The sequence below is a fragment of the Lycorma delicatula genome, chromosome 5, assembly GCF_047948215.1.
Source record: "Lycorma delicatula isolate Av1 chromosome 5, ASM4794821v1, whole genome shotgun sequence".
In the NCBI taxonomy this organism is placed as follows: Eukaryota; Metazoa; Arthropoda; class Insecta; order Hemiptera; family Fulgoridae; genus Lycorma; species Lycorma delicatula.
Window position 1 is genome coordinate 42,116,509 of NC_134459.1, and position 26,524 is coordinate 42,143,032.

The 26,524-nt window shown below is 32.8% G+C and overlaps 1 protein-coding gene and 1 long non-coding RNA gene across 5 annotated transcripts in view; one reads left to right on the forward strand and one right to left on the reverse strand.

The window, feature by feature from the left end:
* KrT95D (phosphofurin acidic cluster sorting protein KrT95D) overlaps positions 1-26,524 on the forward strand; it is a 526,961-nt gene that overhangs the window by 280,005 nt on the left and 220,432 nt on the right. The window lies entirely within an intron of this gene.
* The window catches only part of LOC142324408 (uncharacterized), a 105,132-nt gene continuing 103,908 nt past the window's right edge, over positions 25,301-26,524 (reverse strand). Inside the window, exon 3 of the long non-coding RNA XR_012756278.1 lies at positions 25,301-25,425. This is a non-coding gene — a long non-coding RNA (uncharacterized LOC142324408). The remainder of the gene's footprint in view (positions 25,426-26,524) is intronic.

Genomic DNA, 26,524 nt, shown 5'->3' on the forward strand with positions numbered 1-26,524 from the left:
AAACATACATACTACTCAATAAATACTTATAGGGTAATCGTGTAAAAACACTAGTAAGACAACAACTTCTTACGTATGAGATACGAGGTTTCCAGATCGTTTAAAATGAAGCGTTGAGATGCGAGTTATTCAAAAGTGATTCATTCATCTGATAAATATTTTCAATTTTTTTAAATTATTTAAAATATATATATATACTTATATGTATATTTATGTACATACATATATATATACAATAACACACACACACACACACACACACATATTTATGTAGACTATGACACTCCCAGTAATGTAAGGGTTCTAATCGGGGTTATACATCTAAATTGGTTCAGCCATTGAGCTGCTATGGTGGAACAAACATACATACACCCTAAATACATTACACTCCTTTTTGGGCAGTCGTGTAAACAGTGAAAAAAAAAAATTAAGTTCTAAAAAAATAATAACTATCTCTATAAAATCATATAACAGAACTATTTTTCTGTACATTTTGATGTATGAGAAAGAGGCTTCTTATTCATTTGTTTATTTATTCATCAGCAATAATAGACTAATGCCCAGTAACAGTTACTGAGTTGGATTACAAATAATATTTTTAAGAGTTTGAAAATTACTGGAACTGAAATCCAGAACTTCAGGATCAAAGGCAGAGATGCTACTATTCTGCCATGGAGATAAGCATATATCATTATTTTTTTATTAATACCTATTTAATAGTATGAAATGGACTTCCGATCAGTTTATTTAAAATTATCTTATTTTGTAAGGCCCACATAACTATGTTGAAAATCTTTAATCTTTTTATTAAAGAAATAAGTTTTTAAAAAAAATAATTAAAAAGCTTATTTAAAAATCTGAATTTTCATCATTTTTATTTAATATGTACAAATAATAATATGTGCTGTAATGTCACCTCTCATTATCCACAGTCCAAATTATTATAATTATCTTTTAAGCAATGTTTTTCTTTTGTATCAATTTAATTTCTTTATTATCTGTACATATTTGTTACTGTTGGCTTTATATACTAGTATTATTATTTTTTTTATTTTTTTTTTTTATTTTTTTTTTTTTGTCTTCAGTCATCTGACTGGTTTGATGCAGCTCTCCAAGATTCCCTATCTAGTGCTAGTCGTTTCATTTCAGTATACCCTCTACATCCTACATCCGTAACAATTTGTTTTACATATTCCAAACGTGGCCTGCCCTACACAATATTTTCCTTCTACCTGTCCTTCCAATATTAAAGCGACTATTCCAGGATGCCTTAGTATGTGGCCTATAAGTCTGTCTCTTCTTTTAACTATGTTTTTCCAAATGCTTCTTTCTTCATCTATTTGCCGCAATACCTCTTCATTTGTCACTTTATCCACCTATCTGATTTTTAACATTCTCCTATAGCACCACATTTCAAAAGCTTAGAAGCTTTTCTTCTCAGATACTCCGATTGTCCGAGTTTCACTTCCATATAAAGCGACACTCCTAACATATACTTTCAAAAATCTTTTCCTGACATTTAAATTAATTTTTGATGTAAACAAATTATATTTCTTACTGCAGGCTCGTTTCGCTTGTGCTATTCGGCATTTTATATCGCTCCTGCTTCGTCCATCTTTATGGACCTTATGGTCTTTATTATGGTCCTTTTCCATGGTATGAGGCAAAAAAAATGCCATTCAGCTGCGATTTAAAAATCTTCTTGATGGTTGCACAAATTTATGAAACTTTTTTTTTTGTTTTTTTACTGGGCTGAGGGGCCATCGGAAAAATTTAACTTGTGGTAACAGTGTTTTTACTTTATAACTTTTGGAAGCAGAAGAACGATGTAGTACTATGCATCAAGTACTCACTAATCACACACACAATAGCTTTGGCTTTGTAATTTACCTTCTTTATAAAATATATAAGAATTAGATGTACTGTGGCATAAGATTTTGACCAGTGATATGACGACTTCATTCTGCATCACAAAAGGAAAATTTTGAGAGAAGTCTCCCATTACAATGCATTCATCCTCCAACAAGTTTTCCTTTTTAATGTTGAGGAAATTAGATTGTTTCTTTGCACCAAAATGATGCCTTTTAGATTATTTAAATATTCAGTAAGTTTAAGTACTTTTGAAATGGAAAAATTTGAGTAGTTCACAACGGTCATCAGAAAACCAGTGTTTGAAGATAATTTTAGAATCAAAATCATCTCAGCTCTTTCAGTAATCTGAGCACTTAAATAGTGCCTGAACATTTTTCACACTGTGACAGCATGCACATTTCATTTTCTATATCACATACTGTGATTAAAAGGAGAATTCTATAATCAAATTTAATTTTTAGAGCAAATAACATGAGTTTTACATTTTAGTGGGTGACACACACAGAGTGAGCGACCCACAAGCCAGAATACAAAATTTAGGTCTTAAATCAGCAAATTTTTAAAAACCAATTTTTAAATTATGTTTTTCTTTGAAGGCTGTGTACAATTCTTTTAAGTTACAGCCTTTTTTGAATATTAATTTTCTTCCCGCCAGCTTTTCTTATAGAGACACTATCCTTGACCGGCGTCATTCGACTGTACTCATCATTCTGGTAAAAATTTTGGCTACATTGAATAACATTTTCATGTCACTGGATTTCTTTTTGCCAAATTGTGGCAAAATTCGACGTGTTTTAACTAATTGTTTGGATTGACGTGCTAAATACTGACTAACACTAATCTCATTTTGAATGCTCCAGCTGCTTTGTAATAAATTTTAAATATTAATTTTTTTCCTGGATCGATATTAACTGTTTTCATTTTATCATTTATTTTAATGATTAATTCTTCATATTCCCTACCTAACTCAGCATAATTTCGTAGTACTAAACAGGTTTCATCTGTAGAAATATTTAAATCAAATTAATAATGTTTAATTTACCGACAACTGACTCGGCTTTTTTTGTAACTTTATTTTTTAAAATTGGTTCCTTTGCGCTGCTCGATAATTTTTAAACCTTAACGGGGAAATGCAAAGTGCTGAACAAGCTTTATTCACCGACTCGATTATAATACATTGAGATTCAAATATATCTTGAAATTCCAGTACGCTTTCTGTATCATGTTGTGATGTTTGTATTCTTTTTAAGCATTTTATACACAGTGCTCTGTCTGGAATTAATTTAAATTTGAATTACTTGTTGAAAGTGTCAAAGATATTTCTCGAAGAAATTTCTTAACCGGTTTAGTGTGTCAGCTCAATACTGAAGATCTATTGTAAGTCAATTTGTGACATACTTTTTCAGTGTGATTGCCAATTGAACACTCCATAATTCGTTTTTATAAAATTCAAGGGTTCTTACAATACCAATACAGTAAGTATAAATTATAAAAATACCAATTGCACCTCACTTTGGCTTATTCCAGTTTCTCTACAACTAAAATAAAAATTTCTCTAATTAAAAATAAAAGATATAGCATAAATGAAGAGAGGTTCACTGCAAATAAAATTACTTTATAAAGAAGTGTACATTACCATTCTTTTTCCTGTTTAGCCTCCGGTAATTACCGTTCAGATAATACTTCAGAGGATGAATGAGGAGGATATGTATGAGTGTAAATGAAGTGTAGTCTTGTACAGTCTCAGGCCGACCATTCCTGAGATGTGTGGTTAATTGAAACCAACTACCATAGAACATAACCCACCGGATTGGTCTAGTGGTGAACACGTCTTCGCAAATCAGCTGATTTGGAAGCCGAGAGTTCCAGCGTTCAAGTCCTAGCCAGTTATTTTTACACGGATTTGTATACTAGATCGTGGATACCGGTGTTCTTTGGCGGTTGGGTTTCAATTAACCACACATCTGAGGAATGGTCGAACTGAGAATGTACAAGACTACACCTCATTTACACTCATACATATCCTCATTCATCCTCTGAAGTATTATCTATACGGTAGTTACCGTAGGCTAAACAGGAAAAAGAAAGAAAGAAGTATTAACACTAGCAACAATACAATATATCACATTGAAATCAAAACGGTAACTGAGCCTTCTACAGTGTTTACAATCAGGATTATGCAAACATTAAATGTCCATGCATGTCTATTCACTTAGGTGTTTAAACATGAGTTGTGTGTATGAGTCATACTTTAAGTAACAAACTATCGAACATAATATCATTATAAACATATCAGAATATTTTGTACAGTAAGCCTACATTGTTATCTGACAAAATACAAGCTGTGAATGTTTTGGCTACATTATTTACACTGATAGAAGGAACGGTGTTTTTAGCGGTTTTGATGGCTTCATTACTCGTCAACCCGTTTGAGTAACAAAATAAATTTTATATAGTTTTAAAGTACATAAAACGTACTTACTGCTGTAAAAGTTTCAAATTTTTTCCACCTGTCCCACATGTGGTGTTTGCGCCCCAAAAATGAGACATTTTCAAAATCTTACGATTTGGCGGCCTTTTTTTTAATGTTTTTAATGAAAAACACTCGGCAATAGTTTCTTTTTTTATAAGTACTACTAGTACCTAAGTGTTAAAAGGTAAAAAAACATGCCTGTTTCCCTAAGCCCTTCATAATTTATTTTTGACCAAAAATTTGAAAAAAAAACTTCAATAAACATTACAAGATTTGGTTATTTAACAAAATGAATTTTGAGTACATTAAGATGAAGTTCCAATTTTACTCTTTCCAAAAAAGCTCTTTTTGACCTCTGTATGATGTAAAATAAGAATGCTACAGCTCATGGAAAAAGTGACAAAAATGGCTGTTTTTACCCCTTTGAAGTTAGAAAATTGACAGACTATTATTCAAGAAAAAACTTTTTTTTAAATATAAAAATTTTTTGTTTTGGTCACAGGTGGGTAGTTATACCAAATATCATCAAAATCAAAAATAGTGATGCAATATAAAATTTTTTGAAAATTTGTTGAATTAAAATGGAAAAAGGGTACTCCATGATCATTATGGTTCTACCATTTCTGTTTTACTCTTCTTTTACTAATATTAGTTGTTTGTAAATATCTTTTTCCTTAGATTTTAGTAGTCAACATTTTTAAGTTTTCATTTTGACTTCTACTCCTTTGGTTTTTAGTTTCTTCTTTAAGCTTTTTAAACAGCTGCCTCTTTTATTTATGAAATATTTTAAGGTTGTTCCTTATTTTCTTTTAATAAAGTCTGTTTTTGTTCTTTAAATGTTTATTTACAGCTTGTAAGTCTTTCTAAGCGAAGTTTAACAGATGTACTCCTATCAGATATTTGAATAGAAGTGAATCTTAAAATAATACGGCGGTTCCTGTGTTACTGATTAAACATTGTTAAAGAAAATTTCTAATTTTGTTCCATTGTTAATATTTTTATTAATAAAATGCAAAAATACTTTATAGATATTCTTTATTTAGTTCTTATGTAATAAACAAATCCTAATACTGTGCAATATGGGCACATGAAGAAGTGTATATAACCTATTATTTCAAAATAAAAAGGGTTGCATTTACTTGGAGCTTTGCAATATATACCCAGTCGCATTTTACGACTATATGCATGTAAAATAAGGCGAAAGAGACACAGTTAGACTAGCCTTCTCTGAGACCAGCGATGTTCAGTAAACATCCAGTCTATGTATGTCTGTACTTTATAAACAATGTAATATGTCTTATAGACCCGATGAAAGTAGTATCAGAAAAGTTGCTGAGTATTGTAATGGAAAATGGCTGACAAATATTGCATGAGTTTGCTGGTTATTCCGATCAAGTGTACAATACCTTGCACAGCATGATTCATTGCAAAACTTTCTGGCTTCACTGGAAAACTTTGCAATTCAATCATTAAAAGTCTTATTTTTATTTTCATAAATGTTTAAATATAAGTAACAAAACAAAATTTTCTGAATTTAAAAAATTGTAGGACTTCCATATCAATTGGGCATTTTTATTGATTATATTGATTTCCAAAATAAGATTTAAGCATGAAAATTCGCAAATTTCAAATAATATTTTTTTTATTTTAGGATCTTCATTACTCTGTGGGGACAATTTAACAGTCTTTTTTTTTAGAAGAGGTGTTCCTTAAAACAAAAATAATATGTTTTACTCAATTATCTGTAAAAAAATGAGTTTATAAAATTGTGTCTATTGAGGAAAACTTCAGTTGGACAATCACTTTCAATGTAAAAATAACGTGATAATTAATAAAAACAGTTAAACATAGCAATTCTGCATTCAAAATTTCAAGGAGCAATAATTAAACAAGAGATAAATATTGAAAATTAAAAAAAACGACTGCCGAAAAAAACATTCCTGACAAATATTATTGTTTAATATAAGATAATTGAAGGGCATGCGGATGACAATGTATATATTTATATTTATCTATTTTTTTTTTCAAATTTTAAATTGTCGCTGGAAATTTTTGTTTGATTTTTTGATTCCTTTTCTTTCGGAACGGATGTCTTGGAAAGTGTCGGGTCTAGTATTCAGTATCTAACAGTTTTTTTTTTTTTTACGTCGGAAGTAGGAAAATTTGCCTCAACCAAACGCCCAGTAGCCCGTACATACTGGTGGGTGTGTGGGGTTCATCGCCACTGCAGTGTGACCCACTAAAAAAGAACTCCCTCACGAAACGTGATCCTGGAATTCCCGTCGGTGGCATAACCTCAGCACCACGCGATTCACGGGCACACCTCACATTCATACAAATATTTACACCTCTCATTCATACTCTGTTTACAAAAAAAAAATATATATATGTATTTTTATACAATCTGCAGTTTTTTGTTTATATACACACACACTACGTAACACATTCAGACACCATTTACACTCAACATTTACAATCAATAATATATACAGCTCAGAACACATATACCACAGCTATGCCGGCCTCGGACAACAGGAACGCGTCCCGCGGGAGCCATTGGTGACGAAAATCCCGAGGCACCCCCGCTACCTGCCCCCGAAGGTTGACGCCCATCGCTGCCCTCAACCGACATATCCGTTGTCCGCCGCGCGGTGCTCCTCTATCAGGTTCCGCTGTAGCACCCTTTTAAACCACCGGGCACACGCAGTTCATCCCTCACCGGAAGGGAGCATCACCCGCATGACTTCCCCTGGCGAGTTCAAATCGTCATGTGATATCTGCTCTCTCTATATGGGGCACACAAAGAAGATCTGCTCCACCGTATCCACTTCATCACAGTACTGGCACTCTTTCCGATCCTGCAGAAGTAGACTCCGAACGACCCGTGACCCGATAACCACTGAACCGTCCGAAGTCCACCTCTCCATGCAGTCTATGACTCAAATAGCCATCTCTGGGATCAAGGTGTAGGTCCTGTGCCCTTCATTCGCACTCCGCCACCTCCCCTGCCAGTCAGCTAGCAAGCGGTCCCTCGCCTCCTCTCTACCATGTATGGTTCTATCTCTTCTTTCTTTGGCCAGCAGGTCCAACGGCGGCATACCAGCCACCACCAGTGAGGCATCCAATGATACCGTCCGGTGAAGCCGCAAACTCTTACCGCCAGCCACCTATATATGCCATTCAGTCTCCGGGCATTTATCACCACTCCAAAGGCCTCCTGCCATAACGATGCCGCATACAAAATCATCGATACCACGGTAGAAGCCAGCATTCTGCGCTTAATTGTCTTAGGATCCCCGGCATTGGCCATAAGCCTCAGCAATACCTAGGAACTTTTTTTCCGCCTTCATGGCCACTTGTTGCACGTGAAGTGAGAAACCCCTTGACCTATGGAGTCATATTCCCAAGTATTTTGCCGCTTCCTTTGGGGCGATCATTTCTCCATCGACTTGGTCAGCAAAAGGAGGTATTCGCCGCCTCCTCGTCATTGCTACAATTTCAGTTTTCTTAGCCGACAGTTGCAGCCCCTGCGTCTGAAGCCAAGATTTGATCTTCTCAACGGTCGTCGTAGCTATCCCCACCACCTTCTCCAGCTACTTCGCCGCCACTACTACCGCCAAATCATCGGCATATGCCACTAATTGTACTTCTGGCGGCCACTCCTGCCGAAGGAGGTCGTCGTACACCACATTCTACAAGATGGGCCCCAAGATTGATCTTGCGGCACCCCACGCTGTATGGGCACGAAGACCTCCTCCCCCTCCTCGGACGTGATACTCAATTTCCTTCCACTGAGGTACAACTGCATCATCCTCAACAAAAATGCCTTGCTTCTCCAACTGCCGCAATATGGCCTCCCACCTCACCGCATTGAATGCATTAGCGACATCCAAGAAAACGACCTGGAGAATCTTTCTCAAGTCTCTAACAGTTGCGTCTTTCTTAGCGACACTTTGGATGACCGTGCAAGTAATTTTCCCGTAAATTTGATGTAGAAACAAATATCTTTGTTTAATAATTCAGCCTATTTCCCTAGTCTCAGATTTGTTTTCCTTCATTATTTCCTATTTAAAAAATTATAACTGTTGTTAAAAGGACTTTTTTTGATGACTGAATATATTAAATGTACGTTGGATATATGCAATGTGACATCCAGTGTTAAAGTCAGATTCATATCCAGTAAAGAACGACCAAATTATTTTGAAATTTTCTCGTAGAAGGGTGTTTTGTTCATTTTAATATTCTGCTTGTTTATCTTAATTTTTAAATTTAAGGTATCCCTCGAATGATAAATTATCATGGAAAACGTGAACGAACACCATATTCGACTTGGTTATTCATTTCTCGACTGTTGTTAACATTAAAAATTTTATTAAAGTAAATAAATTTTATTAATACTTTTTTTTCTGACCCACTGATCCAAACCGTTGTCATAAACTTTAGTCTCTATATTTTACGGTTTCAAGAGCCGTTTATCTTACACAGCTCAATAAGACATTTTTTAATTTATGTAAACAATTTTTCCAGGATTAATATAAGAAGTATCGAATAATAACCAGCAATGAATACAAGAAAACAGAAAAATATTAATCAGTATTAAAAAAAGAAAAAAAAATTTCTCACCCTCTATATATATATATATATATAATATTTTTTGTGTTAGTTGCGAAATAAATATGATAGCTATTTGATATGTTGAAATAAACTACAACCGCTGTGATGATACGGTATATCTGTAGGGTTGAACGTAGTGTTGGGATATACTACCAAATCGAAATTGTTTATTTTTTAAAAATCGTAATTGATTTCAATGTTTTAAAATTTATTATTGTTAATTAATTTGAGTTTAGAATTACTTTCAACATTTCAAAATTTCATTTATTTTTTTTTAACAGATTTTAGAATACCACTAAAATATAATACGATTTCGTGTCACAGTTACTGGTTGAGGTTAGCAGGAAATTTTTCATTACGTGGTTTTTCACAAAATTTAAATTAAAAACAAAGAGATAATAACTAACGAGTTATAAATTTTGACTTTAATAAGATTTATTTCTAGACTTCATTTACCACAGGTTTGCATGTTGTAAACCTTAAATGCTGTGAACTGAATGCGGTTTGCCGTCTGAATTTTTTAGTGTTGACCAATTTAAATAAAAATATTCTCTATATTTTATAGTTAGCTTTTTTTGCGGTTTATGATTCTTTTAAAAAATAAATGTTCTTTAATTGAAAATGATAATTCCCCGTTTAGATCCATTCAGATAATTCAAAATAGTTTTGAATGGGGAAGGTAATATCGTAATACTCCATTTTTAATAGTGAATTATGGTCCTATAATGACTGAAAATTTTATCTTTTGGGATTTATGTGCTGTTTTATCCACAACAATACTCTTACGACTGAACAAATTGTTATAAGCTTTATTTTTTGTATTATTGTATTTTGTTATAGGAGTCGAATTCGTATTATAAAGCGGACGACCCAGGTCGGTCCTCAATTTTGGAAAATTGTACGATTTACAGATCTCATTATTTTTGTTCTTACCCTAAAATAAGCTGGTGTAAATATTATAGAAAATTAAATCTTATTCTTAAATTTTTTTTATTAAGGATAAATAATTTTATAATTTGTATAAATAATTGTTTCTACGACTGTGATACAGATATTAATTTGTCGGTAAAAGAGTGAGGGTTGCTGTTAAGCAGATTGTATCTGCTACAACAATAATTAATAAATATTGATTTTTGAGCCTTAGCTTATTTTATTTTGAAAGAGAAAATAAAATTTAATTTACCAGCATATTCATTTTAAAACAAAGTTTCACAGCGTTGACCGATTGTAATTGATAAATCAGAGATGTACTGTATATACACTTCAATATTATTTCTGGGTTGTAATAGGTGAGAGAGAAGTTACACAATTAATAAAACAGTTTCTTTAATATCCGGTTTACTTTGAATCGGAAAGACATATATTCATATTCGTTACATTTAGTTAATTATTTTGTTCTGATTTATGGAAAATAAAAATAAAAATACTGTTGTCATGTAATGTAATGTGGTACGAGAGTGTTCGGTTGCCGGTCGAATTATTCATGTAGAAATCAGATCGATGGTGCTAGTACAAAATTGATACAGTAGAGTTCCTAATTTTTTTCATTTTAGTTTTCAATCGTTTGATTGTTTTAAACTCGGGTTTCCACTAAATTCTTCTTTTATTGATTGTACTTGCACGTACGCGAATATTATAACTTTTATGTGATTCTTGGAATACGTTATGTTGACAACCTGGCACTTTTTTCTTCTAAAAACTCTTTCGATAGGTAAGTTAACCGCGTCTCTTAAGCGCGGAAAAAAATACCGACGATGTACTTTATTTTTAACGGTTTCGCTTTCTACCACTGAGAGAAGATTGCACACGTTTTTACCATAGATGGTCAAGATTCCGAAGACTAGTATTTAGAATGTATCACAAAGTTGTCCCTGGAGTTTTGTAATGTATTCTTCACGTAAAAATAATGGAAAAAGTTCATATAAACAAATTTCCTAAAATGCTTCGTTTGCGAGTTACGGCCGGTGAAAATTTTTGCATGGATTTCAGCTACCCTATTGAAACGAGGTCGTAATAATGTTTGAGGACAATGGACAATAATTTTTTTTAAGTTAGAAAAATTAGTGATCTCTTATGGTTTTTGTCCAAATAAAATAGGTCCTAGAACTGCAGTAGTTTTGCAGAAATATGGTATGAAAACCAATAAATTGGGGTAAGAAACCCTGTTTTGTACAATAAACTTTGTTAAATGTACAATAAAACATAAAATTATTAAACAAAGATGGTTTAAGATAAGTTGAATAAAACAAAGAGAAGTTAGAAAAAATCGAATTTTATTTAGAAACAATAATTAGTACATTTGTCAGAAAAGTTCTTATTTAATGTAAATAAAAACGAATTTTTTTTTTGGTGATGAGAAAAATTTGTAAAATCAAAACTTTTAGTGGTAAAAATTGCTGTTAAAAAATTTTAAAAACTGGAAATTATACTACAATTGTAAAATTATAATAAATAAATAAAAATTACGTAGTTAATATTTTTGTTTTATTAATAACAGAAATACAACAAATTATTTGAAAATTCATTATTTCAAAGTATATAATAAAAAAAAACTGGTGATCAACTATGCGCAAAACATTGTTAGGGTTTAAATCATCCTGTAACGTAGATTAAGTACATCGGGTAGTGTGAACTGTGCTGTCGTTACCATAGGATTTATGTGAATTTTAGTTTGAACATGATCGGTTTGGCATCTAAGTAATGCCGTACTTATCTAAAAACAGGAATACTAGTTTGGTACTCATTTGGGCGTGTTTTTTAATGGTTTTGCTACAGATGCAGTAGAATAAGAAATAAGTTATCCGAATTGCAGGATACCAGAACCCAAAACAATTAGCGCGACATTTCGCAATCATCGAGAAACAGGTTACTACCTAGTATTCGCACCAACTACGAACGATCTGTCCAGCAAGTCGCGCACTATTGATGAAATTACTATCGATGCAGTTCAGCGCAGCCCAGGCGTCAGTCAGTAGACGTCTTTCTAAGCGGGTCGGAGTTTCGCATTTGATGATTTAAAGGACAGTTAAAGAAAACAAGTTTTATCCCTATCATAAACAACCGGTTCAACATCTACATCCAGAAAACGGTCCGCTTCGCTTGGAGTTTTGTAACTGGTGGAATACAAATCGACAACTGTACCAGTGTATTTTGTATACCGACGAGGCAAATTACACTAATGGCATAAACAAATTACGCAATGAGTATACATGGGTGGAAATAAATCCTCATGAAGCGGTAGAAGGCAATTTTCAATAGCGATTGAGCGTCAATGTATGGTGCGGTCTTATTCACAATCGGCTGTTTGGATCGTTCATATTACCTGACCGCTTAAATGCTGAAGTCTACTTGCACTTTCTTCGAGAAGAATTGCCGCAGCTGCTTGAAGATGTTCCTTTAGCCGTGAGACACAAAGTTTACTTCCAGCAAGATGAACCCCTCCCCACTAACCCACCGGGTTGGTCTAGTGGTGAGCGCGTCTTCCCAAATCAGCTGATTTGGAAGCCGAGAGTTCCAGCGTTCAAGTCCTAGTAAAGCCAGTTATTTTTACATGGATTTGAATGCTAGATAGTGGATACCGGTGTTCTTTGGGGGTTGGGTTTCAATTACCCACACATCTCAGGATTGGTCGAACTGAGAATGTACAAGACTACACTTCATTTACATTCATACATATCATCCTAATTCATCCTCTGAAGTATTATCTAAACGGTAGTTACCGGAGGCTAAACAGGAAAAAAAGAAAGAACCCCTCCCCACTTCTGTTGTGTCGTTTCCATTCACTTAAATCATCATTTCCGTGAGAAATAGATCGGTCGTGAAGGTCCACATTCCTGGCCATCAAGAACGCCTTATCTAACACCTTTAGATTTTTGCGTTTGGAGATGGATGAAAAATAATGTATACAAAAGTACATTCTCGTGAGGAATTAATTGTTCGCATTATGGATGCGGCTGAGCAATTTAAGGACAGCCCTGACAAACTAAAAAGAGAAACAAAGCAGTACAGAAGCGTGCCAAGAAATGTGTTGAAAATGGCGGGCTTATTTTTGAACATTTATTATTAAGTGATACGTAACCATGATGGTCTAGTTTACTGTTTCTAAATAAAATTCGAATTTTTCTACCTTTTCTTTGTTATATTCAAGTTATCTAACACCATTTTTCTCAGAATTAAATTCTCACACGTTTTGTATAAAAGTTTTACGTGTTTAATACCCATTTAGCAAAGTTATTGTAGGTCAAATATAAAAAACAGGAGTTTTTTAACCAATTTTTTTTTCACCCCAGATCACTCAAAACCTAATTCAGATACCGTTCTCGGACCTACTTTATTCGATTTTTCAGGTAAAAAACAAAAAAAAAAATCATTAATTCTGCTCTTAATTGACGTCCTAAAAATTTCAATACGACCTCATTTCACGGGGTAGCTGAAATCCGAGCGAAATCTGTCACTAGCCGTAACTCGCAAACGAAACATTTCAGGACATGTTTATATGAACTTTTTCCATTATTTTCACGAATAGAATAGGTTATGAAAATCCGGGATAACTTCGCGATACAATCTGTTTAACTTTATCCGTATCTGGATAGGTTTTTCTGGCCGGAAAATTGAAATAGAGCATTGGTAAACTGTTTTTTTTTTTTTTTTTACTATCGTTAATTCTGTTCTGAAACATTCAGTTTTCCTTTTCCGACTTTCTGTATTGCTTCTGTTGCACCAAATTTATAAAGTTAAAAGTATAGTCATCGGTCAAACTTTTGGATATCAGGGTTTTTTAAATGTTGGCGTTTAAAGATCCGGGTTGTTCAAACAAAAATAATAGATTTAGAAATTTCCGTAAGATGCATGTATACGTGTACATCCACTTCTATGTACCTACGTATATGTGTATTGGCCTGTATTTTGATTAATATCTCCGCACTAAATTCTTTGAAAATTTCTACGTATGAAACATTGGTTGCGATAAATGTTTTTAATTACATTTTACATTTTTAGTATTATATGTTGTTTAGTACGATGAAAGTAATTATTAATTTATTTCTAATTCCAACATTTTAGGTCGTTGGAATTTTCGAGCAGGGTCGATATTCAGTATTATTTATAACACTATTATTTATTATTATTAACAGGTTTTCCCCTCATACCTTGAAACCAGATTGGTCAAAAAAGTTGAAATTTGCCGTAAATGGCTTCATATATGAACCAGTTTGGCCTGATTTTCGGCCGCATTGGACAAGGAGGATTCACGGTACCCATACTTTTGAGGTACAGTATTTTTAGCCTTATTGAATAAAATTGCACCAGATTGGACCGACGTATTGAAAATAATTTATAATTATATCAACACCTTTTGAGCCCCCAAAAATAAGATGGCTGAATGGCGTACTTAAAATATCATATTTTTTAAACTTTAATTTTTAAAGTTTGAAAATCCAACTGTATCTAGTGTTAATGTAGTACACGAGATGGGAATTTAAAAAAAACTGGGTTCCGGTGGGACCCGACTTGAAAATTAAACAATTTTTTTAAATCTTTTTCAATTCCTTTTATCTGTTTTTCAAGTTCTTGCTGTTATTAAACATTTTAGGCGTGGTAGCTGTCAGCATGTCATAAAATTAATAAAATAAATTTAGTTTTATATATTATACATTCGGACGTGTTAAAATTTTAACAAAATTCAAACAGATTAACAATAATTGTGAATGAATTTATTTATTTTTAAATAAGTAAAATAATAATAAGAAAATAAATGTCGTTTACGTATATTTATGATAGACTTATACACTTCATCGTAAAGAAAAATATCGAATTATTCTTGATCGATTTTATTAAAATTAAGCTTTGAAATAAATACCTAATTTCTTATTTTTGAACTAGTATTTTTATGAAGATGTTTGATTTGTTTGCTGTGTTTGATTTATAATGTTTTTTTTAATTTATTTATTGCATCCTTCCCTTGTTAGAGTATTTATGTATTTTTTAAAACGGCACTGATACAGCCATTATTGATGATGGCTTTAAATATGGGAGTACTTAAGGAATAACCTTGTTTACTGTAACTTTAATTGTTATTTTATTCCCGCTTCATATTCACGTTTCTCATTTGTATTAAATGATGTTCCCAGAAATTTTCTAAATGTATAGAATCAAGTCGGAAGTTGATGCAATTAAGCGCGTAAATTTATTTAGACTAGGGCTCAGTTTGTCGGTCGTCCGTGTGAAATGTTTCCGTTCATTGTTATTTCAGTATATACATATTTCTCCCTTGATTTTCTTTCTATTGACTTTTTTAATACAGTTTTGTTTTTGCGGGGTTTTTTTTTATAAACTTAGTTCCAAACGGTTATTTTTTGCTTAATAGAAACGATGTACTTAAGAATAAACAGTAATAATGAATATTTCAGATATCTTTTTAGGTATAAATTTAGTGTTCAGTACGACTTGTTTTATATCAAGCGGTCGAGCCGGTTATTTTTCTTTGTTATCGGAGGGTGTTTGCTAATAAAACGTTTTTGAGGTTGTACTTGTTCATAATTAAAATTGTAAGATAGAAGTTTTATCTAAAACAGCTTTTAAAAGACAATAGGGTACAAGAAGAAGAAGACAATTTTATTCTTGTCTTTCCTCTTCACTACGAAACTGTACACGCTTAAAAGAAGCAAAGCTAAGATCCCCTCGCCGTAATCTTCTGAAAGATACTTCTTCATTAATCTAAGATATTTTATAGTAAAAAAAAAAGCGTACATATTTAGTACGCTACGGTTTTATTTCAGTCGTATAAAATGAAATTAAAGCACTGCTTAATTTAATTTAATTTTGTTCTGATGTCTACGTCATAGCAATTTAAATTTTAAACCGAGAGTTATGTACCTACATACTTACTAATATTATTTCATGTACTCTTTATTTTATTCGTAGATGATTTAAATTTTATTGCAGTGTGTAAGACGTTTCCACTTAAATCAGATTAATTTTTTTTTTTAAATAGACTTATAAGATTAATAAAAATAGCTTTCAGAAATAGAAAGCATATTATCTTTTAATTTACATTATTATTCAGTCGATGATAAAAAAAATAATAATTTCATACATTGACAACCGTTTGCTTATCATCATCATCACCGCCACCGCCACCTCCGGTTTCACCACTGAATGACAAAACTTTCTAGAAAGAATTCTATGATTACACACTATTAGTTGGTTGTACTGTTGGGTAATCGTTTTTCTTCGTAGCCATCGTCATAAACTAAGTTAAAAAATGTATGCAATAACTGAAAGGAACCATTATTATGACCGCACGTATGTGTTATTTGAAAAAGAAAATTATATTGTAACTGGTACAGAAGCTTCCAGAAAGAAGAAAAAGAGAGAAAATAAAGAATAATCTAGAAGGAACGGTAAAGGGATTCTTTCTAGAAAAGAACTTACAGAAAAGCGTAGAAGGCGCAGACAATACAGTGTCTCATTTGAAGTGCCCTGTTTTTATTTAACTATATCTCCCAAAATATTGCACATATCGACATGAAATAAAAATTAAATTAAAGCTTGTCTTATCAAGTTATAACAAAAAAATCACATTACATCACTTCCGCATGTGCCCCACCAGTCTGCATGTCGCACTTTTAATACCATCTTGCCTGTTTACTTATCTTTTTAATTAACTAACCCCGGACTATTGTATATTACTCCCGATCTATGTTTCCTTGTTTAACAAGATCTTTTCTTCGACTATAATTCTATTTTTGCGACGTTCAGACGGTTTAATGCCTAGGTTAAGTTATACATTTTCATATACAACTGCAAAAGAAAAAGAATACGAAGGTAAATCAGATATAACCTGGAATTTTGCCTTCATGGCTCACTTACGAACATGATTCTATTGGCTCGGAAGGATATTGACGGCGGTATATGGGATGAGATGGATGCATAAGCCGCTTCAACATTCGCACCTTTTGGTCAGTAGCGTAATATCAGAGCAAGAGGTTCTATCTTCGGTTGCGTAACGTATTATCGAGAAGTTTCTCACGAATGTGGGTGACAAACCATCGGAAAGTTTGACTAGACAGCATGCGCAGATTGGGAATATGACGTCACGTACCCAGTTCTATGGCTGAGAGGGTAAATTTAAAGGAGGGCGAAAAGCTGTAGAAAATAAAAGACAATAGACGTTGAAGGACGAGTGTGACGGATGATAACATTCGATCAATTCGTGACCTTGAAGAAGATCAGCACCTCACGGTTAATGAAATCGCTTCGAAAATGGGAATCGGTCATGAGAGTGCACATTCTATTAAAGCACTTCCCGCAAAGTCTGTGCTAGGTATGTTCTACGACTTCTGACCCAAAATCAACTGGCCGACAGGAAATTTTCCGAAGGCTTTAGAATCGATTTAGGTGAACGGGAAAATATTTTTATCGAAGTCACATGTGATGATACTCCCGAATGTGGAGTGACATAAGAGTGGAAAGTCTTGCCCTCCAGCCAGCTGGAAACATCCTCGCAACTGTCTTTTAGTACTGGAAAGGCGTATTGCGTCGTCGCACTATGAATGTTGATTGCTACTCCGAGCTACTTGACAAAGACAAAGCCGTCTGCAGGAACTACGCTACTTTTAGGCGCCGTCAGCCGATCAAAGATCCTGTCAGCCAATGCCACGCCTCACACAGTCGTTTTGCACTAGGGATAAACTGGACGGAATTTACTGAGAAACCTTAGATCATCCTCTTTGTATATTTAACTGATCCTCTTGTGTGTGAGTGTATATATTTGGTGAAAACTGACATCCCCTTAATTAAAACCTTAGACACTGTCCACACAAACCCTTCAATTATAGATTGATTTAGCGTGAACGATTGTTGATTCAGTGCAGTTTACTTTATACATTATCTCTGAGTTACCCACCGGGTTGGTCTAGCGGTGAACTCGGTCATCACAAATCAGCTAATTTCGAAGTCGAAAGTTGTAAGGTTCAAATCTTAGAAAAGGCAGTAACTTTTATACAAATTTGAATACTAGATCGTGGATACCGGTATTCTTTGGCGGTTGGATTTCAATTAACCACACACCTCAGGAACAGTCAACCTGAGACTGTACAAGACTACACTCATACATATCATCCTCATTTATCGTCTGAAGAGGCTAAACAGCAAAAGAGAATAGTATCACTGAGTTACAAATAATAAATAAACCATTTTTATTATAAATGTCGATTCTACTTAAATTATTAATTGTAAAATAAATAACTCGCTATAGGTATAGTTAAAAAGAAAATTTAACAAGTTACGAATAAATTATATTACATTAAAAAACATATAAAAATGTTATTTCAGAACGTAGATTTTACTAATTTGTTTGGCTGGGCCCTGCTACACAATCAGAAAGTCATTTAATTTATCATAGTCAATGAGAATAAATCTTTGTTTAGTTTTTTTTTTTTTAACACGGTTTTAGTATAACTAGTTTTTAATATTATTTCCCTCTCGCGCGCACATTGTTGCGCTGTTATTTTCCAGTTCAATTACTATTCTTCTTTATATTATATGTATCAATTTAAATTCATATTAAATTTATTTGAAGCTCTACCAAGTGGTTACAATTTACTAGAATGGAATTTCGTTTTAAAGTATCATCATACATGCACCAGTTAAAATGTTGTATGGAGCATAATAGTTAGTACTTAAACGTGCCAGTTGCGAAGTTAGCAGGATAATGGGCGCCATTAATCAAATGAAAATGACAATTACATTGAATTAATTAGCCCCGTACATATACATCCGTACGTACAATGGGAATAAACATGGTAGAGACTAAAGCGATCATGTTTTCTATCTGTTAGCAAAATCTATTTCATTAATTAAGTATTTTAAATGTATTTAAATATAATTAAACCTAAATATATATGCCTCTGAATAATTTGTACGTTTTTGAAATTATTTATTTACGTTAAGTCAAATTGTACTGTAACGGTTATAATTTATGTTGAAGTAAGCAAACATTTACCTATTGAAAAATACGGTGATGTTATTTCCTACGATCTTCTAACGAAAAAAACCTTAAATACTTCTCATAATTTATTATCTTGTAAACGTACAGTATGATTTTGTTTAAATTATAATTTTTTAGAACGAAATATCTCTTGGTAGACACATAATAAGGTGCTGCTTGTCGGTTTTTAGGTAACTATTTGGCTGCGTAACTGATTTAGATCAACCTACTGTTTGCCTGATTGCAGGAGCATCTTGAACTACAGATTTTTTAAACAAGGAATTGCTCAAAACAAAATTTCACAGAACTTAAAATCTGAAACTTTGGATTTTGACTCGAACTGACTCACTTAAACTTTAAACAATCATCAATAGATATTGAGAAATGGTACCCAAGAAAATAAATTTTAAAAAGTTAATTGAAAAATAAACAGTGCTTTCGATTATATATTAAAGAAGTATTTTTAACAGTTTGACAGTAAAAGTAAGATATAAAAACCGTCGTCGTATTGAGCAATTATAATTAAAAGTGTAAATATAGCTAAAAACAGCCAAACCACTGAAAACTGTATCACAGATTTCACCACCGCTACCTGAAGCACCGACTCTTAAAAGATAAAAATTAGATAAGATAGATATCTGTCTGAAGGAGATAGAGATGCTTCATGAACCTTAAACTATAACGAAAACGTCATTATCAAATAACGATAGGATGCGTCTCCTCCGATAAATTTTGTTTTCTGGAAGTGGTTATCTGTTTGGTTTATGGTTTATTCATCTATCTCTATTTGTGATACATTTTTATCTTAATTAACCTAAAAACGGTGAGTGTCAGATCGTGGTAAGCAGTCTGATTTGGAAGTTTCACTGATTTTAATGTTTTTAAGCTAAATTAACACTTTGGATTGGGGTTGACCAAAATGACAGCGGTTTTTTATTTTATTTTAAAAACATTGTTAGATGTAGTAGTTTTGTTGGGTTTCGAAAGTATCATTTTATCAGTTAATATACATATATTAACTGATTATATATATTCTTGAAATTATTATTCTTATTTTATCATTTATTTATTTTCTTATATAGATAACAATACGAGAGCTGAAAATTTGTCCCTTGACGAATGATGTGCCTAGTGTACAAGTATTGTATTGAAATGTTATTAGAAATTGAATGACGTCATCTGGTTAGATAGTACAGAGTGATTTTCTAGTCCTGTTACCCAATTTTAAATGTAATTTAAGATAGGGAAATTTAGGTGGAATAAAAAAATGTATTTGTTACTTACAAAAGAGATATAATAAAAAGCTATTACTTATACAATTGTTAAAGAATATGCTCAAAATGCCCACCCCTTGCGGTTATCGCACGGACTCTTTTCAGCATATTACCAGAAACCTTATTAAGAGTTGCATTTGAAATATTCACGATTAAGTCTGTAATATTGACTTTAAGTTCATCAATAGTGTGAGGATTGTTTTTGAAGGCCTCGGACTTAATATATCCCCACAAAAAGTAGTCAGGAGATGTGAGGTCTGGGGACCTTGGAGGCCACAAGCCCTTGCTTATTATTCGATCATCAGAGAACTCTTGCAGAAAATCCACGGTTTCTCGAGACGTGTGGCATGTAGCGCCGTCTTGCTGAAACCAGCAATACCGTTCTTGAGGTTCCAGGAGGGACACAAATTGGCGCACAATATACTTCACCATTTACAGTCTGTTCGAAGAACGTGGGTCCGATTATACGATGACGAGATATCGCACACCACATACCAATTTTTTCAGGATGCAAAGATTTGTCTTGTAAAGCGTTAGGATTTTCAACCTTCCACATTAGACAGTTTTGACTGTTCACATAACCATCGAGATGGATCCAAGCTTTATCACTAAAGAACACTGTCGTTAAAAATTCGAATCCGTTATCACTTACGAGAGACCTAAACCGACGGCAATATTACAATCGCTTGTTTAAATCTGGAGGCTGAAGCTCTTAGACTAATCGTACGCGATACGGATACAATTTCAGTTTTTTAGCAGCTTTCTGAACATTCGAATATGACAAACCGACTTGCGTGGAAAGTTTTCGTAAACTTTTCCGTGGAGATCTGAGCAATCTTGTTTTCACATTCTCTAAAACGTCATCTGTCATGCGAGTTGGTCAACCACTACTTTTTCTGTCGCAAACACTACCTTCTCTCGAAATCGGTTTGCCATAGTCTAGAAATTAACATTTTTTTCTGGCGGAGGAACACCAACAAATTTAATTTGAAATGATTCTTTTACACTCGCGTACGATTTCGTAGAAAAATATTGTTCAAGAATGAAAACTTGTTGTTCTATGGTAAAAGGTCTGTTCGTAACACAACCGGAAACGGCACAAATGTTTACACAGCTCAAGGAGAATCAACTTACACTGCCGTATCTGTACCGGTTGAGTAGCGCTACCAACTTCGTATCACAAAACAAAATTTCCCTTTCTTATAAAAAAATTACCAGACATTAACAATTGGGTAACAGGACTAAAAAATCACTCTGTACAACAGACCCCGATCGCCCGTCTCGCCGGAGCCAGCCGTCAGTTCGGTTGAAAGGCAGGGGCAGACGTTCAGCTCACTTAATGTACTCGTATGTCATTCATTGAAAAATTACAATTAATTATTATATTCAGTTCAAATTAATTAATTTAAATCGGGATGCAATCTTAATTATTAAAATCATATTACAATTATTGTAATTAAAGACAAATTCAATGGCTTCAGCCGTCTGAGGAGTCCAAATTATTTAAAATAGTAACTAAATAGCTACTCTTAGAGTAGTAACATAGAAACAGTAATTTTAAAATAAAAATATACTCTTACACGAATTTAAAAAATCGTATGTGAACACCACATGACTTCCTTGTACGCCTATTAAATTACATTTACACATTTTTAAAAGTACATAAAATGTTATTTTACTAATAACTTCTCATTTTTTCATTTTTTTATCATTATTATTGTATTATTATGTATTGTAAAAATTGCCTTACAATCAGAGATTAATTTAATAAATCAATATATTTAAATTAAAAAAAGAAAAACAATTAAAAACAAAGGAAAATAAAAAAGGAAGAATTGTTTGCAAACACACACGGAATGGAATGCAAGGATAACGGGAGATTTATGTATCTTCCTACTAATCTTACTGGCTGGACTAAAGTCCTTTGCTGCGGTGTCATTCTTTTTATCGGGCGGGTAATTGTTTATTTGGCGGTTATATATTTTTTTATGAATGGAATTTTATATTCCATTCCGATCGTTTAGACCAGTAAAAAACTATTTAACCGGGGCTGACCTTGGGAGACAAGCCGCATATGTGCTTCGTTCTTCCGGCGTGATTCCCCTTCAGTCCGTACGCTGAAGTCCTTTCAGTCCTAACCCCTTCCGGCCTAACAGGAATGTACCTCTTGAGGGCCCTAGTTGTTTGAAAATGCAATCCCTAGCCGGAGGGAGTACCATCTCACACACACACACACACACACACACAGAGAGAGAGAGAGAGAGAGTGACAGTTTGAGTGAGGGGGGAGTGAGAGTGAGAAACAGACAGTTAGACATTCATATATTCATTCATATATATATATATATAATAAGTAGTATATAAGTATATATATATATATATATATATATATATATATATATATATATATATATATATATATATATATAATAAGTAGTATTTGGTCGCTGTTAGTGATTGTATTATTAATTTATACTTTTCCGTTACTTAATTTTTCTAATTCATTAACCAGATATATATTCTTATTAATAACTGTGTCAATAAATTTTATTATGCCTTTAAAATGTAATCTCAATATACGTCATAATTTTATCTAACATCAGTACAATAATATAATTAGGGAAGTTATACGGCAGTTCAAACAGCTTTTTAATAAAACATTTGTAATTGATTACTATTAATACTGACGTCAACTATTAAACTGAAAATTCGTTTATCTAATTCACTTTCTCTCTTCCGTTTTTTTTATTTTAAAACTGTTTGTAGATGCAGCTAGAATTTTAATTTTTTAACGAAACATTAGTTTTCTATCAATATTTGTTTATTTACAAAATTATTCCCTAACGTCCTCTTTATTTGATTAAGTTCATAAGGAAGATGGTCTGGACGGATCCTCGAGAAACAAGGTTAATATCAACGATGAAATTTGCTTAGTGCTACTTTATAATTTCATCACGCTAAATGTGAATTTATTGTGTAGTGTTGTAATTTGATTAGTTACAGGCATTATTAGTGTGCTTTGTAAAATCTTACGAGTTATAATACAAAAGCATTATACTAATATTCTATACATACTATCAATAATTTCCTGATGCGTTCTTTCCGTTTCATGTTTTGCGGCAGGTGATTGTATTTTTATCTGCGTTATTTTTCGACAAAATGTTATATAAAAAATCTTTTTTACCGTGTTAGAGCAGGTCATATCTCATTATAATGAATCGAATAAATAAAAAAAAGCATTACGAATGGCAAACGTCGCGTATAAAATATGATCGATTGTATGTTGAAATTAAATTTTCTAACCGCATCTTGAAAAAACCTTGAATAAAAAATGTGCCTTGTAGTTATTTGAAATGTTCGCTGAGAGATGTCAGTTAGTTGGTAAATGTAGTTTGTATTTTTTGTTGTTAATTATTGTATTGTTGGCAATGTTCATTCTTGTAGTCAGTCGTTCATTCAAGAAAGTTGTCATTGAATAATGGTGTTTGTTATATCTGGTTTTGTTTATCAAATTTTTCTTTTTATTAAACTGTTTAGTGTGTACGTTAACTGTTATTTTAAAATTGTACGCGAGTGTACGTCATTTTTATTTTCAATAAGTGTCTATTAATACCTAGTAATAAATAAATAATATATATTATTAATTGAAAGGTTAACTAAATCCCTAATTATCAAACATATACAGTTTGTTAATAATAGAATTAATTCAATGTAATGTACTCCATTATAGTATTTGTTGTCTCGCTACTGTGAGATAATCTGGATTATTGTTCATTCGAATTGTTCTAGGTTCACATGCAATGTGTAGTTAATAATAATAATAATAATTATTACACGGCAAAGCTAACTGATAAACTGGTTGCTTACTCGCTACTTTTTCCATGTGTTATTATTATTTAACTCGCGCCAAAAATTTAACTCCACTACTTTCGCGTCGTATTTTATACAAAAGTGACAATGTTTAGTAAATATTGCGTGCATTTTAGTGTAAATCTGATAACACGTACTTAAAAGAGATTAATATAACACTGGTAAAATTGTATTGCTAATAAAATGTTTTTGGTACCGTTTGACCAAATGATATTTGTATCGTAAAAATTATACTGTCTAATGTGTAATTACTAAAATAATTAAAATTTTGATTAGTTCATAAAAATATTTTGATTTAGTTCAACATTCCAGTATCTGGAAAAAAATAATTTTTACGTGAAATTTGGTAGAATATTACGCCCGTGGAACGAATTAAGGAATACAAAAAAAAATCACTTGAGTGCTTAAAACACACAAAAATTACCACACCTGTTTTACAAAATACAGCATTGCGAGCTTTCCCGTAGGTTAAAAATATAAATTTTATTGTTATTTATTAGTCTTTTTATAGACTAAAAAGGAATTTTTCTACGTGACGTCTCAATACTGTGTCTATTTCTATATTGCTATTTAGTAAATTATAATCGCTTTAATTCATTCTTGTTTTAAAAGCGGTTATTATCAACAAATTTATATTAAAATATTTTTTTATATGTTACGTGTACGTTATTATTATAAAACTTGTATTTCTATATTTCGCGTAAGTTCCAACTTATCTATTATTTCATGAAATAAAAAATTATATATCGGTATGGCATAAATGCGTGTTGTATGAAAAATAATGATCTCGTTTGTTGCAATACATAATTGTATAATATATTCTAACTGTATAATCTATAATAAAGATTAAGAAAATTTTACAGGCCGACAGATTGGTCCAACGGATAGCTTGCTGACTTCTAAATCACGCTCCTCTCGTGTTCAATTCTTGGCAAAGGTGTGGCATTTTTCTATATGTAATTGCATTCATCACCTTCGTCGATAAAGTATGAGTAAAGAATGTCTGAGGTCGTAATACTGAAAATATATATATATACTTATAAATAAAATATTGTATTTCTCCGCATATCGGTCGCATTTTTTGTACTCAAAACGTTCCCGTCTAACTAGGGTGCGACCGTTATGCGATATAATTTCGTACCCTACATGAAAATTGAGGAGTTTTTACAAAAATACTTTATTGAATAATAAAATCAATCTATTTTCACGTATTTATAGTAACATTAGACAATTGTCAAGCAATACATTTTATTATTCCACTAATTTTTTTGATTTAGGATTTTTTGTTGTTCTGATAGTGATTTCTGGGCAGATAGGCTGTCATTATCTTCTAACCTGGAAAGAAACAAAAGAAATCCTTATAATACGACAATTTATTTTTTTGGTTGCAAGATAAATGTTGAAATTAGTGTTATTATTTATACATATAAAAACACACAGACTTTGATCCGTATCGGAACATTCTTTCTCATTTGTACTGCTGCTTTCGGATGATTGTAATGATACTACTTCAGTTCAGTAAAGTAGATTCGCTGATGTACAAAGCATCATCCTCGCAGCCGTCCAACGGATTTGAAATTCCAGTATTTTTAAAACTATTACGTGTACTTAGATTTTCACGGAGTCCCATCTGTTCACTCTTCAGGTACACAAGATTTCTATCGAACGCCGCTTAGTTTACCGATTGGAGTGAATTGGTGGTCTCCGCTTCCGATCCAGTTCGCATAGATTGCGTAAATTGTCTTTGGAAGGCTTTGGAACACAAATATATGGGTTGAATGATGGATGTAAGACTTCCGGGGATAATTATTTGTTTTGTGTTATTTTCTCGAAAAAGTTGTTTTAATTCATTAGCATAGGTAATTTATTTCCATCAACCGTTACAACTTGCATTACGGTACAGCGTGACCTTTCGTTACCAGATCGGACAGTTACAGTTAATGACACCTTTTTACGACGGATATGTTACGTAGCATATCAAAACACACAGTGGTCTGATCTGCATTACCTATCTGTGATAATTCTTACAAAATAGCTTGCCGTTTGCGTAAAACAAAACGATGAAATTGTACAACTTTTTATCTGGCGAATTGTGTAATCCTCTGGTAGTTTCTGGCAAACAGACGTTCGTCTTCTCACAGATAAGTTGTGCCGCCGCATAAAACTACGCGCCCGACCACGACTTACTTGGAATAATTCTTCAGAAATGTTTTTACTTCTTGTCACTTCGCTAGCCTTACATCGAATCGCATCATACGTAACGAAAAAATCATCGTTTCTTAATTCTTCAACGTAACTAAAAACTATCACATCTACCTCAGGATATTTGCCAAATTTATCCCCTCTGAAAGCAGATGAGAAACATTCATGTTTTTTAATTTTTCGCCATCCTCTCGCCGACTTTTCGCTAACAGAAAACTGTCATTCGGCCGCT